A 13,964-nucleotide genomic window follows, 5' to 3' on the forward strand; every position below is an offset into this window, starting at 1 on the left:
AAGTTGAACAAATACAAGTTCTTGGGCTTCTTAGAAGCCAGAGGCACAAGCCAAAATAAACATCTATTCTTTTTTAAGTCACTCAGTCTCAAGTATTCTGCTATAGCAACATAAAATGATTAAAAGAGAAGACGAAAGTCTTTTGAGGAGTATAATTGAAAACTCTGTATTATTCTTTTAAGCCATGGTGAACAGAATATAGGAATTCAGTTTCTTGGCATTTGTCCTTTAAGAATGTAGGAAAATGCACTCATAAATAATCCTACACAATCACTTACCCTGATACCTTTCACTCTTTAGAAAACAAAGTAATTATTGTCTTGTAAGTTAAAATTTCTTTTTAGTGTTTGGGTTAGCCTGCATTCCTTTGCTTTATTGAAAGGGCATAATTCATTTCCTCTGCTTCCTCTACACCAGGATCATACTTTAGCTCTGTCTAGTTTTACTGGTATTCAGATTTGAAATGAGTACAAGGACATTAGGAAGAAAACGTAAAATGTTAAACAGAGCTAGTTTCAAAGATCTGCATTTTCTAGACTCCCTATTGGGAGATTAGCAAAAGTGTCTCCCAAATAATTCTGAGTCAAGGCAGTTTACTCAAGCCTTCCTCAAAGTGACCTTCTTGTTTTGTTCAGTACTAAAATGACACCAAACATCTATCTCAGTGCTGCTTAAGTAAATATTGTATGTTAAGGAGTATAGTTTAAAAATAGTTTGGGAATTGACTCTCTATCCATCAGTAGGCAATAAGGAAACTGCAGCTACAGTAAGGTCTGTTAATAGTTTCTCCCCCAAGCAGTCTCTGAAGTCTGAGTCATTTTCTCATGTGCTGGTTGATTAATGGGAAAAAGAACTCTTGTGCTAAAATAAAATGTCAATAGTTCAGACAGAGCAGTGTGGCTCGGCCAATTTAAAAGGCTTGCTTTGTGGCTATTTCATTCATTCATTATTCACCCATTCATTCATAAACTCATTTTTTCTTCTATAAGTCAGGGTAAGATTACAGAAGACAATTTGAGTATTACATGCTCTCACCTTGAAAAAGTGATAAGGTGGATGAATATCACCCAAGACATATTTAATAATTACTTTGAAGTGTCATGCTATTTAAAATACATTGGGTAGATTTCTTGATTTCATCCTCATAGCTCTATAAAGCAAAACTATTATTATCTTTCTATTCAGAGAGCAAATTAATGCTTAGAATATGGGATTTCCTCCTAAGAACTGCAGCAGAGAGAGGAAATGACTTACTTGTTTCTATAATGCTATGAGAATAGAGAAATGAGATATTAATACTCTCAGAGGGTAAGAATACATACTTCTAAGAATGTTATATTATTTAAATTTAATTTTGATAGAAAAATACTTTTTATGCATGTTCCCATAGAGATCCAGACACAACTGGAAAATTATCTCTAGGATACTATTTTATGAATCTACATATTCTCCAGGGAGATACAATTAAACATATGTCATTTTAAATGCTCAATGCCATGGAGTGAGTTCAGCCCACACACTTCCAATAAGTACATTTTGATCTCTAGATGTTGACACAAGGATGGTTAGCAAAATAAACTATCTAGAATACTAGAGCAATACAGAACAAGGAAATGAATGTAAAGTCATTGAGCAAGGAATCAATGGTATACACTCCTCCCAGTTTAATATGAAGTGTGAATATCAGGAAATACTGAATACCACATGTTTCGGTCATTTATCATCTATGTATATGTCATTAAGGCACACACACACACACACACACACACACACACACACACACACACACCAAGTGGGACAAGGAAAGAGATGTGTCAATATTAGAAAAAAGGAATTGAACCAATGAGAAAAAAGGAAGAAGATATGGAAGGACTAAGGGGCTGCTAGTAACAAACAATAATATTATGTATAAAAAGAAATGATATAGTGATATCTATTTCATGTAGTAACTAAGTGTAATTAAATAAAGGAAAGTGAAGCAAGATCTGAAATGGCTGAAATTACAACTGCCCTGTGCTCACCTTTTCTAGAAAGAACCAAAGTAACATGTACAACGACATTGTGGAATGAGTTTTGATGATAAACCACTGACAACAAGAGAGGAGGGTGACATGCATGAGAGAGAGAGAGACAAAGAGACAGAGACAGAGAGAGACAGAGAGACAGATGGACACACAGGCAGAGGAGCAACAAGGCACAAAGAAACAAAAGATCCGAGTACCTGGGATTCCAGCCTCACAGAGGGGTGATAGTTTCTCCTTATTTAGTAATGAGCATGCGAGAGTGTCTTAGCAACTGTTCTGGGCAAGGCAGTGGTAAAACTAATGAGTTGGAAGTTTCACACACCTTACAGCTCCAAGCCTACACAGATAAGTAACTCAGTATATATGCAGTAGTTTTGTTTCCAGAAAGATTTCCACAAATAGCCAGCAAACACACCATGAACAGCCACAATATGCTTTGAGAAGTGATACTGAAGGAATTTGACCTACAGCAAAGCCCAGAAACCCAATTGATTGGTGTGGAAGGTAGCTGTCTAGAAGGCCAATTTAGCACACCATATCAGAAACTCTGTACTGGAATGCCCAGAAGTAATACCACCTAAAACAATAGAGATTTATGACCTTGAACACCAAATATCAGGATATTTATTCTCCAATATTATAGACATGGCCAACTGAGGGCAGACTCTCACAATTGTGAAGCCAAGACTAAAGCAGAAACCACAGCCTTCCTGCCTCCTCTGGCACAGTATCATGCTGGGGTACTCACCAACAGACAGGGCACAACGATAGCATTATCATTGTTATTCCCACTGTTACCTCAGCCATAGAAGCTTGCAGATTTGATTATAAGCAACTATGTGGTTCCTGCCTTGGCGTTGTCCGCAGGTATGTAAATTTGCAGGGGAATGGAGTCAGCAGAAACCTTGCCTGGCTCTGGCTGTGTCCTAGCACCATTCTATCCCATGTGGGCACTCCAGATGAAGGACTGGAGAGTAAAATGTCATCATCATCCCTGGATGTGGCTTAAGGGGAATAGTGCAACTCTGTTCAGATCTGGCGGCGGTGATGCTCCTTGGAGTACACAAACAGAATATTAACAGAGAGATGAGAATATTGTTCTAGTAGTCACATCATCTATGAATTTCATGCCTTCAGTCACATTCACTCCTTTTATAATCATGCTCTCCAAGACCAGGTTGTCAGAATTGCAGGAATTCTACCCATATCCTCTGTCCGTAAAAAGTTTAGACTAACACTATCAACTAGCTGAGGTTAAGAGCTTCAGCCCTCTCTCTTATCATTGCCTTTGCCATTCAGAGAATCACCATCACCAGGCCCTAGTAAACCTTCATCATCTGATAGAAGCTACCACTTCCATCTTTGAATAGTGATACCTGAGTACCTCATAGTCCCTGATGTCTTCATCAACTGCCTGTTCCTAAGATATACTTCTGAAGACACAGCACAACAATCTACTACTTAAGTGGCAAGAGTGTGCCCAAATCACTAACAATTGCCAAGAAAGCAAAAGGAACATTCACAATATGACTAGTTAGATCTACAGCCTGTGCTGCACTGGAACATGCCAGGAAGTATTCTGAGAAAGATACCAAAATAGTCACCATATAAATGATACAGAAATGTCTAGTCTCTAGATTTCCCCATTTCAATGTAAGTGACAGCAGAAAGAGATTTGGGGATAACATGAATATTTCTGAATAATAGGATTCATAAATTGCCTGAGAGAGTATCTAACCTTTCTTGTGACCTGTAACTTTGAAGGCTGTATTTGATGCGATCTTAGCCACACATCTGGTATTTTAGAATAAAATATAGAAAAAGTTTTAAATTTTCATAAAGTCTTCCATAGTGGAATGGAAAAACAGTTCTTGAATGTCTTAAGCATTTTGGACAATATGTAGGCGAGATGTTTGCTTATGTACTGAGTCTGCCACTCTAGATTCTGTTCCCTTACCTACAAAGTACCTGTCTGGGATAACAGGTAATCAAACTATAAGCAACCTTAGTTAAGATCTCTCAAGGTAGATTTGAAAAGGGGCTACAGACACAGCTCAGTCTGTAAAGCCCTTGCTGTGCAATTATGAAAACCTGAGTTTGAAAACCAGAGTTCAGGAAAAAAAAAAAAAACTGAGTAGGGTGATGCACACTTGTAATCCGAGAACTGGGAAGGTGGGAAATGTGGAGTCCTGGAGTTTGCTGGCTAGTGAGTCTACAATACCTTTAGCATGTCCCAGGCTAATGGAAGCTATTGATTTAAAATATATGAAGACCCAATTGTAAAACAAACAAATAAACAAAGAAAACAATAAACTCAAGGTGAATATTTATGGAATGTTAATTTAAGATGTGTTACATTTGTTTATGCTGTGGAACATTTGTTTAATGATGCAAAGATGTTTTTCATCCCTTCTTGTTGCATTTTCTTAACTCTGTGAAGCTGTGTTACTTTGCCTGCTTAAAACACCTGTCTGGTACAATAAAGAACTGAATGACCAGCCAATAGCTAGGCAGGGGAAAGTATATGTGGGGCTGGCAGCGAGAAAGAATAAATAGCAGGAGAAATCTAGGAAGAGAAGATCTAGGAACAAAATAAGGAGTGAGAAAAGAAGGGGCTTGCCACCCAACCACATAGCCAGACATGGAGTAAGAAGGAAAGAAAGGATATACAAAAATAGAGAAAGATAAAAAGCCAGAGGTAAAAGATAGACTAGGAAAATTTAAGTTAGGAAAAGCTAGCTAGAAACAAGCCAAGCTCATGCCGGGCATCATTTATAAGAAAGAGGAAGTCTTTCTTGTGATGTACGTGAAAGCAGTGTGGTGGCTCCCCCCACAGGGATTCTAAAGAGTAAAAAGCAACTATTGTAAATATTCCCCAAAGAATGACTCGTGAAGTGCATGTGCACATACAAAAATCTGCAAATGTGAGTGTGTGTGTGTGTGTGTTGAGGGATAGATATGAAAGTCTTTAGCAATGGAAAGAGTGCCTAAAGAAGTTGGTGAACTTGACTTAGATAGTAACTGTCCTCAAATGGAGCACACAGAAAAATCGTGTTCTCTTGCCTTAGACTTGTTGTAGCATGCCAATATGCTATATTCTGTTGATTAAGGAAATTCTTCTAAGACATTCCATATAAAACATTTTGATTGCATCAACTAGTATAAAACAACAGAAACCCTATCATCCATTGGCCTAAAAATAAGAACATTTATGGATTTCCGTTATCAGCAGTCCAGAAGCAGGTGGCACATCAGAGACGTGATACAGCTACCTTAAGGAAGTGATACAAGTACCTTTCACAGCTGTATTTTTTTTGAGTTCTTTGACTATAATTTGCTCAGTGGGTGGACTTTGTACTTAGGAAGGTTAGGCTAAACCATAACAATTGAACTGATGACAATGTTTAGAAAAAGTGTGTGTGTGTGTGAGAGAGAGAGAGAGAGAGAGAAATAGATAGATAGATAGATGATAGATAGATGATAGATAGATAGATAGATAGATAGATAGATAGATAGACAAATGATAGATAGATTACTGATAAGAAACTGCCCCAATAATTTCACTAGCAAATTTTTCTGTATTTTCATTGTCTCAAATTGTTCAACATGCCCATAACCTGTATGAGGCCACATGTTTGTTCCCAACTGCTCAGTCCCAAAATAAGCACACAGAAACTGTATTAATTAAACCACTGCTCATCCTATTATCTCTAGTTTCTTATTGGCTAACTCATATCTTAAAGTAACCCATCTCCATTAATCTGTGTATTGCCACGAGGCTGTGGCTTACCAGGTAAAGTTCTGGCATCTGTCTCTTGTGAGGCCACATGGCTTCTCTCCGACTCCACCTTCTTTCTCCCAGCATTCAGTTTATTTTTCCCTGCCTAGTTAAGTTCTGCCTTGCTATAGGCCAAAGAAGTTTCTTTATTAACCAATGGTATTCACAACATACAGAGGGGAAGCCCACATCAGTAACTGAACCTATTGTAGTTTCATTTGATATTTCTTAGACTTAATCATTGCCCTAAAAGAAAAAGAAAAGAGTGTTGATGGGGTTAGTGGGATTCCTTGTAGATATATATAAGATGCTACTGTCACCCTATTCCTATATTATAAAGGAAGAAATGTAGAACTGCAACCTTGAAAATATATCTGCTTCTGAAGAAACTATTACCGCCTTAGAGAAAAAAGCCAGGAAACCTCACACACACTACTAGGTTCCACAATAGTGCAACTTGTCGCTGCTGTTGAGGCATTTCCCAGACCTGAAAACAGGAAGGCAAGATCATTTCCTTCCCTATCCTTTCTCATTTTGTTCTCCAGAGTATTTTAGTAACAGCAATGTTATAAGTTATGTAAGAGACATGGACAGATAAATTTTTGTCCTCTACATTAGAATTCACTGAGTAACATGTACATTCACAAGTTAAATCAATTTCATTGACTTTAATTTGCCACTGAATTCTGATTCCTTTGATAGCTGGTACTGGTATCAAACAGCATCGTTTATTTCAATGTTTTACTAACTTTAACTCTTAGATACTATGTTACCTATAAAGTAGTAATTTTATGTGTGTAGACACATATATCATATATATTTATATATACATATAGAGTAGAATAACTGTGGAGGATTAAAGAGGTCATAGTAGAATTCAAGGTGTTCAAAGAGGCTTTACTTGAAGCAGAGAGAGAGGCTGGTAGAGTTAGTACAGCATGTAGGCAAGATATTAATACATTAATCTAGAATAATGGTTCTCAACATTCCTAATGCTGAGACCCTGTAATATTCTTTCTTATGTTGTAATGATCTGACAACTATAAGATCATTTGCATTGTTGCTTAATAACTGTAATTTTGCTACTTTTTTGCATCATAATGGAAATATCTGTGTTTTTCAGTGGTCCTAGGTTACCCCTGTGATAGGCTCTTATGATCTCCGAAAGGGGCAAGACCCTCATATTGAGAACCACTGATATCGAAACATCACTAGAGATCCTGAGACAATCTGCAGGAGATGAAAAGTCAAGCCTGGTCTTACAGCTGAGACTAGGCTACAGAGGTTGGGAAAGTACCACAGGACTGTGGTTGCAAGTGCAGGACTTGGTCCCAAAGCTGAATGATAGACTGACAGATCATGATTCTCTACATCAGTAATGGAGCCCAAGGGGAACTAAAGTATCACTGTTGGCTCCTTGACATACATAATGGTCAGATAATAGGTCTTTGGTGTAGTGCTAAAATTTTGGCTTTGTAAATGAATCATCTACATGGAGCAAGAGGAGGACTGTCTATTGTGGAGAGGGTTATAGTTACAACACAAGACCTAAAAGCTACAATTAATATGTTAACCTCCAACGCCTCATTAAGATGAAATTTGTTAGATGTGTTCACACACAGTATCAGTAAGTTTGACTGCTTTATTGCTTAATTGATGCTAACACATTTCCATCCCCATGTTTTCACTTCACATTGGCTCAGCAGGAGTCCAAGCTTCATTACCACAGGAATGGGAATAAAATGCTTTGCAACTCTGTTCCCAAATGAGCACGCCATTTCTGAGAAATCTGGAGGGCAAGTCAATCTAGGTTTTCAGCACAGCAGGAGCCCTGCGCCACCCTCCCACTGGACCTATGCTAGAAAACTGGAAAAAATACAAAAGATTGCTCTATTAACTTACTACTACTCCCTCCCCATGACTTCGAGAAATTTCTAAACCTCATTTCTTGCCAAATAGACACGCTATTTAATAATTCCCCTCTTTCTTTTTTCAATCATAAACATGCCACAAATGACTAATAAACTCTCTATAAAGTGTGGATTACTCCATATTTTCTAACCAAATATGCTGTCATATTAGTATACACTGATTCCATTTGGGCACTTTCGCAATCCCATTTTTACTTTTCATATGGTATAGTCTGACCATACCTGTCTTGTATTTTGCCGTTCTTAGAAAGTATGCTTCTCAGTTCCATGTTGATCATCAACTCCTCAACGCAATTATAAACTGTAAATAAACTGTATCCTATGTAACCTTTCTATGGATACATGTACATGTAGAAAATAAAATTAATAGGCCCTTCTCAAAATCTTCCCAATCTTTAATATCCATACTTGGTATAATCTTCTACAATTATTTTTCTAATTAACAAATTATTTAAGTATGTAATATCATAGAATGAGAAATATTAAGTTAGACAACTTCCTAAAGTTTCAATGCTCAACACAGTACTTGTAGCAAGTTCTAATAAAAAGAATTTATTTAAGTGGTATGAGTGATTTCTTACTGATTAAAACACTGACAGCTCTTCCATAAGATTCACGTTTGTGCCTTAGCACTCAAATGGCAACTCACAAACATCTGTAATGCCACTATTGGGGTTCTGATGCCTTTCCAGAGTGACCAAACATGCACATTCTCCACAGACATACATATAGGCAAAACATCCATATACATAAAATAAACAAATAAATAATTTTAAAGTTTATTTAAATGAAACAAACTCCATTTATCTAAAGTCTAGATTCTAGGTTTCCTGACATTTTTCAGTATTTCCTTCATATTACTGAATATTGAGAGATAAATAATTCATATTTACTAAAACCTCAAACTGTAGCTTCCCTTCCCAAAGAGTATCCTCTGTTCTTTCACTAAATGGCCATGTCCCTGTGAAATGAGAATTGGCTAATGTTATAGAATATAATTCTTTCTGCATCTTGTTATATCTCCATCCATGTTTTGGTACATTTTACATGTGTTTCTATGCGTAAACAATGTGTTATCATCTGTGTGCTTTTGAAATGACTTAAGTGGTACCATCTGCACCAAGCTGTTTTATAATCTACAGTTTTATTTCTCAAGTTTGTGAGGTTTATTCATTTGTATTCTGTTCTAATTTTGTCCACTTAATAATTTCTATGCAGATATATAAATTATATTTTATTCATTTTTTACATTTAAACACTTAAGTTATACAATGAGTCCTGAGAAACAGTTGTAAAATAATCCCTCTTCCGTCGATGAGTGGAGGCACACAGTCACAGACTCTAGATAGACCATTGATTGCCTTACTTGGCTTCAAGTCTATATGAGACCTATCACTTAATTTTCTTACTAACAAAGCATCTGGATTCCATGGATTTATGCTTTGCTCCTTATAATAGACATGTTAAACATTCAAATTTTTTGGCAGTTTAGGAAGAAAATTATCTCTGATTTTAATTCTATTTAAGTTTTTATGAAATGTATTGGGCTTAAACATATTTTTGCATATTTACGGGTCATTTGACTTACTTCTTAAACAAAGCATCCAGTGAGTCATTGTGTTTGTTCTTTTATTCTTTTGTTTACTGTTTTGTGGAGGTCTCCAAAATGAGAGACTATGTCTACTTTTTCTGAAGATGAGGGACCTTCAGCTTGCTCAAAGTTGTAACCATTCCACTGTGATTATAGAAAGATCAGAGAGTTGGAACTTGTTTCTATTCCTTCAAATTTATTGTCTGTTTCTACCTCAAACAAAAGTCCCACCTAGAGTTAGGTAGAGAGTTCTGCACTGTCAAGGTTATTGTCAACAGGTGTGGCTAATATCCAGACCTTGGATTCAGGTATTAAGAAATAGATCTGTTTCTACCTCAAACATAAGTCTAAGATCCAACTAAGTTCCTACTCCCTTAAGGAGATATCAATGGATTCCTCCCAGGGAGTGGTTTGTCTAGAAAATATTCTGGTCAAAGTTGTGACCATTAAGTTGTCTTGTTCTAGCAGCAAAATATTTATCTAAAACTGTAACCTGCGTCCTTCAACTGGTATATTCATTTCCTTGTATCGTGTTAATGCACGATTTTTTTTTTAAATCTTACTCTTAACTTTTGGGGTCGAGGGTATTTTAAGCTAATGGAAATTAAATGCGGGAAACTTTAGTATTCACTGGAACTCCCTCACAGTACTATCTTACATTTTCTGTTTTACTATTTTCAATCACATTTTTGTACTTAATTTTCTAATCCCCTTGCCCCTACACTGGTAAGAGGTATCTTCATCGAAGCTGGTCTCCAACAATATTTATTCTGGCTACAAATATTTTTTGACTTATTTATATTACAAATATTCACTCTTGTATATATCTTGTTCTTATTAGTCTATTTGTGATATGCTTAGTTTTCATATAATCAAATTCTCATCAATTTTATGTTTTGGAATTTTTTAACCTGGTCCAAAAATGGTAAATCTTGTCCTTTGACATTCTTAAAACATCTTTTTTTTTCTGATATTTAGATTTGCAATCTCTCCAGAATATATTTGCATATGGTATAAAGCAGATGCATTCTTTCGTTTTTACCATACTAATAACCACTTGTCTCAGCATCATTTAATGGGAAATCCATTTTTTCGAAGGTTTTTTTTTTCCAGTGTCAGATGTTTGCTACAACATATTCTCATGTATTCAGCACATTTTTCTGGACTCCCTAATTAATCTTTTCCATTTTTCTGTTCTTTCTACTATCACCACGAGATGCTAATTTAGGAATTACTGTCCAGACTGCATGGTACCTAGGCTTATAAAACATTATTATATTTTATTTCATGCATGTCTACATTTTATAGTGGAATGCTATTTTGACTACAAATTCTTGGTAGGATATGATTCATCTACTTTCTATTTACCAAATACTAATTTATTCCTTGGTCCACTATTTCTCTCTAGCAAGTCAGATACAAGACTTTTCCTTGTGTCTAAGTTTCTCTTAAGTTTCTCACTTTAAGGAGGAATATCTAAGATAAGTTTACAAACAAGTATAATCAAAGATTTTGCCTGAACTCAAAATGCAGAGATCTTAGAAGAAATATTTCAGAATAGTAAAGGTCATGAATTACCAGTGCTAACAACTTAGTCTTCTAAAATCTTCCTTCCTCATCACGATTGTGTACATCCCTGAGGTTGTAGTAATGGTTCCCCTGATTGCCTGTCCATTTTTCTCCACAATTGACTGGTAGGAGAACATGTGAATATTCCCAAGGACACTTTTTAGGTTTAGGATATCAAAGGAGAACTCTAACCAGTCTCTTTTTAAATTTTTTACTTATTTTTAAAAATTAAATATATTTTTATCATGTCTCTTTCAAGCCATGAATATTCTAACTCCCCTATGTCTTCCAGTGTGTCTTTGGAATGGAATAGCAGAAAAGATTGTTACCTGGCAATATTTTTTTTTTCTGGCAAGATCTTTAGAACAATAGGTACTGGTTCATACATAGTTACCAAAGTTCCCCCAGAAGATTGCACACAATAATTTCTCATGTGATCAAAAGCCGCAGGCAAATATCATAGGACTTAAAGCTGAACTAATGTTCCCATTGCCTATTTGTGGTCCTGGAAAGGGAGGATTATGCCCCTGATAATCACAGGTAGTAATTATTGAATCAACAAAGAAATGGCTAGGCTGGGGAGAAAAAAAAGATAAAATGAGTTTCTCATACCATAAATTACCAATTCTCACATGGTACCACAAATGATAATGCCTTAAATTTAAATATCCTACATGATAATTCTGAGTATCACTTCCAATGAGATTGTCTAGCAGTTAAAGAGGAAGTCAGCATTGTTTTCAGTAATTCAATAGTTTGTGAAGGGAGATGAATGTAGTGACAAATTTTATGGTGCCACTGCCCTTGAGTTTCTTGGTGATTCCCTCCATGTGGCTTATTAAATGCATGATTATTTATTTTAATGACTCACTCCTGTAGATATTGAAAGCAACTAAGAAGTAGATGCTGTTGAACAATGCCCGGGTTTTGTACATATTTGTTAAATTAGAAATGAAACAGAGAGACTCCTGCCAGGGAAGTATATAGGCTGACTACAGATCTTCACTTCTCCTTTTGACCTTCCAATTCAAATACCATCCAGTCTGATTCACAGCTCTGTAGCTGAACATCTGCTATTACCTTTCTTACTCGATCCCCAAGAGATCATGAAGATCTTTTCATCTCACCTTTCTTTCCTCCCCCAACTCATCCCATCATCCCATCCTCTAACACTAGCAGTCATTTCCTAGGAACACAGCAGCTGAGCAGGCCAGGGAAATACCCAATGCCCCAGTCTCATTCCCTGCACTGTATCAGACCTTCTAGGGTGACCTCATTTCACTGTCTACACCCATTCCGAGGAGACTAAGTAGATCCGAGTTGAGCACTCTTTTCTCCTTCCTTCTGTGAACCCTTTTAGACCTCTTAGGACATTCCTAAGTATCAGATCACAATATCTAGAAAAACATTTTAATAGGAACCCCAAGAGGCCACACTTATCAGGTCCATAGAAAATTTTCTACCGGGCCACACACTCCCCTAAAAACTACAGAGGAAATAGAAACCAAGGGAGAAAACACTGACCCAAAAAAGACAAAAATTGAAATCAGCAGCTATTACCTATAATTATCCCTATCCCAGATGCCTGGATGGCAGCATAAAAACACAATAACAAGCAAGGTAATGTGTCTCCTTTACACCCTAACAAGCCTATCACAACAGGCTCTGAATATTCCAACACAGCTGAAACACAAGAAAAAGACGTTAAAACTACTTGTGTGAAAATGATAAAAGTTCTTAGAGAGGAAATTAATAAACCCCTTAAAGGAATCAACGAAATCCAGGAGAACACAAACATTGGAAGAAGATGAATAGTACTGTTCAAGACCTAAAAAGAGAAAATAGAGTCAAAAAAGAAAACAAACTGAGGAAATTCTGGAGGTGAAAAATTTTTAAATTCAACCAGGAACTATAGAGGCAAGTCTCATCAACAGAATATAAGAGATGGAAGAGAGACACTCAAATGTTGAAGATACTTAAGAAATAGATACATTGATCAACGAAAGTGTTAAATTTAAGAAGTCCATAAAACAAAACCCAGGAACTCTGGGACACTCTGAAAAGACCAAATCTAAGCATACTAGGAAAAGAGGAAGGAGAAGAAATTTAGCTCAAAGACCCAGAAAATATTTTCAATAAAACCAAAGAAGAAAATTTTCCTAAGCTAAGGAAGAAAATATTTATAAAGTTACAAGAAACAGTCTTCCTGTCTACTGGACGGTAGGTGCTTCAGGAGCCACTGGTTACCGTCCAGCCATGGCCAACTCCAAGAACCACACCACACAGAACCAGTCCCGGAAATGGCCCAGAAATGGCATCGGGAAACCTCGGTCACAAAGATAAGAATCTCTCAAGGGGGTGGACCCCAAGTTCCTGAGGAACATGCGCTTTGCCAAGAAGCACAACAAGAAAGGCTTGAAGAAGATGCAGGCAAATAATGCAAAGACCATGAGTGCACGTGCAGACGCCATCAAGGCCCTGATGAAGCCACAGGTGGTGAAGCCCAAGATGCCAAAGGGCCCCAGGCGCAAACTCACCTGTCTCACTTTCATTGCTCACCCCAAACTGGGGAAGCAGATTAGAAGCTACATGGCCAGGGGTCATAGGCTCCAAAAAACAAAGCCCAAGGTTCAAGCCACGGCAGAGGCCTCAGCTGCAGCTCAGACTCCCAAAGGTGCTCAGGCCCCTGTGAAGACCCCATAGAAAAGGTCTCAGTCTGCCAATGTGAAGACAGATGGACTGTTGTGAACATCTATACAGTATTTGCAGATGATCAGGACCTTATGCTGTTTTTACAAATAAACTTGAGGCAAGTTCTGTTAAAAAAAAGTTACAAGAAACATATTAAACACTAAATAGATTAGACTAGACAAGAAAGTACCTTTGACACATAATCAAAACACTAAATTTACAAAATGAAGGAATAATATTAAAAGCTGCAATGAAAAAATTCAAGTAACATATAAAGGCAGATCTATTAGAATTACGCTCAATGGAGACTTTAAAAGCCAAAAAGGTCTAGAAAGATGTCTTAAATATTCTGAGACCACAGATGCCAGCTCAGACTACCA

At 36.8% G+C, this 13,964-nt stretch overlaps 1 pseudogene; it reads left to right on the plus strand.

Annotated features, from left to right (window-relative positions):
• Positions 1 to 13,149: 13,149 nt before the first annotated feature.
• LOC142855507 (large ribosomal subunit protein eL29 pseudogene) lies at positions 13,150 to 13,596 on the plus strand (annotated as a pseudogene).
• The last annotated feature ends 368 nt before the right edge of the window (positions 13,597 to 13,964 follow it).

This window comes from Microtus pennsylvanicus, chromosome 8 (assembly GCF_037038515.1).
Source record: "Microtus pennsylvanicus isolate mMicPen1 chromosome 8, mMicPen1.hap1, whole genome shotgun sequence".
NCBI classification, from domain to species: Eukaryota; Metazoa; Chordata; class Mammalia; order Rodentia; family Cricetidae; genus Microtus; species Microtus pennsylvanicus.